Source organism: Macrobrachium rosenbergii, chromosome 25 (genome assembly GCF_040412425.1).
Source record: "Macrobrachium rosenbergii isolate ZJJX-2024 chromosome 25, ASM4041242v1, whole genome shotgun sequence".
Taxonomy (NCBI): Eukaryota; Metazoa; Arthropoda; class Malacostraca; order Decapoda; family Palaemonidae; genus Macrobrachium; species Macrobrachium rosenbergii.
The window spans coordinates 1,698,376-1,701,465 of record NC_089765.1 but is presented as its reverse complement, the minus strand read 5'-3'; positions in this window follow the sequence as shown (position 1 = coordinate 1,701,465).

Below are 3,090 nucleotides of genomic sequence, written 5' to 3'. Positions count from 1 at the left end.
TACCTCTGACAACACTGACTCAGACTTAATTTGTGGGGTGCATGGAAGAGCTGTTTGGTTCATGAAAGTTGTCTTAACGTGAATTGAAGATAAAGTGGCTGATAGAAGAGGAAATCATTCAAAAAAGCAGGATCTCAAGGGTTTATGAATATACATTTCTAAGCGAAGAGCTTATTTTGTCACGAAAGATAGTGTCATGGTTCTGACTATAGTAAATGTTGACATGCAAAACTGGTTTATATGTCAGAACACAAAGAGTCATGCTGGCACACTATGTCGATGTTGTCAGAAGAAAAGTTCCATGTTGGCACACAATCGATGTCACGATCGATGTCAATGTTGTCAGAAGTTTCATGTTGTCAGAACACAAAGTGCCATGTTGGCACACTATCAATGTCGATGTTGTAAGAAGAAATTTCATTGGAAATCACTATTAAAATCATTCTTGGTTTACGAATGAACCGCAATGAGAACAATGGTCTGTATGTTTGCCTCGTAAATCTCTCACTCCCTCTCTCTCTCTCTCTCTCTCTCTCTCTCTCATTCCTACCTCTCTTTTTCTCTCTCTCACTGACAAAATAATTCAGCATCATTACAGTACCGATTGAATACAAAAACAGTGCACATATATGTATATATGTATATATATATAATATATATACATATATACTATTAATAACAAAAATTATATAAAAAATTATAATTATGATTAATTATAACATTATCATAACCAAACAGAAAGCCATGCCATATAATAATAATAATAATAATAATAATAATAATAATAATAATAATAATAATAATAATACCCAGACGTCAATTCTCGCCCCTCCTTCTCAAGCAGGACGAACATATTCCCTGCAGGAGGCCGCGTCCGAGGAACCTCAAATCTCTTTATTACCCAATGACGCTTTTTTGACGCTTTTAGAGAGAGAGAGAGAGAGAGAGAGAGAGAGTGTGTGTGTTCAATTTAATACCACAGGTATTTCCATATTTCCAGAAATAAATGCAGAGCAAAATTCGGCCGTATGTCTTGTTTTGTGGTTGTGTAAAATAATTAGTAATCAATTGGATTACATCAACGATTATATGATTACGTAATAATTGTGTATTTATGTATAATGCTCATAAAGTATTTTATTTGAAGATGACACCTGCAACTGGTTTTTAACTGGAGTCTGCTTTTACCGTGGACGACCATAAACATTGCACCGCCAGTTACTCGTACAAATGAATCAGTCGGTGTTGCTCAGAAGTCGTGTTTGAAAACCATTGATTGATAGAACTGAGATTGAAGGTATAAATTTTAGTGGGGTGTATATAGTAAAACTTTCTTATAAGTAAATATTCGTACATAGGTTTTATTTAACAACTTCTGAAACTTATTATTGCATTTGTATGAATATGTATGCATATATGAGTACCTTGAGGACTGATTTGTTGATAAGTTTCAGATCATGCAACCTATTTAGTGCTAAATGTATTTTGTAGTTTATATGAAGGTGTATACTGCTCAAAACTCATGTGCTCTCTTAAGCCATTATCACACTGTGTATGGAAGTGTATGCTTACATCCGTCATACTTATATTATTTATTTACTGTAATAATATTTAAAATTCGATCAAAACTGACGGCAGATGACAGAGGAGGGAGGGGGTGGCAGAGCTGAAACAAGAGAACGGCCCAAAGCGATTTGCAAAGTGTTAATGGATGTGATCGGGTATTGCAGCAATACTGAAATGGCATCATATCACCTTCGGAATCAGCTCAAAAGGACTTATTAAACGACAAAAGAAATATTTATGTCAAATCGATCGCGTCTAAAATATTACGGAATTTGGAAATAAAACTAGTAAAAATGCTTCATAATGTTTTATAAACTTATGCTGCTGTTGGGTGATTATTCAACCACTTTTCTATTATTGTCATGTAATATATTAATTGAACTGAAGGCACATTATACAAGTGCCTTTATGTCTTGTCAAATCTGTGTCACCCTCAGCATGAGTCTTTTCTTCAGGGCACCCACTCCCAGTGTTGCCAGATCTACAGATTAATCTGAAATCTAGTGATTTTTTATCATGTCTCAGATTTTCAGATTTTTTCTTCCAAAATGAGCGAAATCTACTGATTTTTATTCCTTGCTATACATAATCCCCAAAGTAGACTGTAAATAATGAAAAATGTGTCAGAATTCGAATTAGTGACTATGGTTTTCGTGTTTAAAGCGTATGGTATAAGTAGCCTACCCTACTGTAAGCATATATAAGAATCTTTGCCTTGAAGGCGACAGCTACAATAACTAGCAAGCAATTTTCCTCCTTGTGTTACATGGAAGTAAGGTCTGAAATTGAAAAAAAATATATAGTTTGCTTTCACATCAATAGACAAGCGCTGGCTGCTGGCATTAGCACACAACGGTTACGAACCGTGACGAACGAAACAAAATTTTAAACATGTATGCATCCTGTATATTCTTGTATGTCAGGCAGTCTCGTGAAGACGCAATTTCAGAGAAGAGCAATAATTGTTATCTATCTCTGTATCTGCGATGGCGAATCTCGCTTTGTCTGCACATTTATTTTAATACAATACGCGTGAATACATGTGTGAAGTGTGGAATAATTTGGCAATGTAAGTGTTGCTGCTGTAGATATATGTGGCAGTCAAAATGTCATTACGTAGTTGGCTATTGAAAGGAAAGTGTAGGTGTCATGATTGTGCCACAGTAATTTGTCTGTTTATCAAGCCTGATTATTGTTAAAAAAGTTCCTTTGATTTTTTTTGTTATCTAATTCTCCTTATTATAACATACATGATGCTATCTAAAGTCTTGAGAGCACCAGTCCATGCTTTGATTTTACTGTAACAAAGCCATTGCTGAATAGAGTAGCCTAAGGGCTGGAACTGGAAGTATGTATGGTCAGAAAAAGTAGAATATGCATTTGCAATATGTTTGTATTCATGGAGTTTTTTTTCCGCTTTTGTATTCCATTTCAGTTACAATTAGAATAATACAAATATACAGAAAAATTAATATAATTTTTAGTCCACTGTTTCATTTATATATATAAATTTTATTTTTGGTT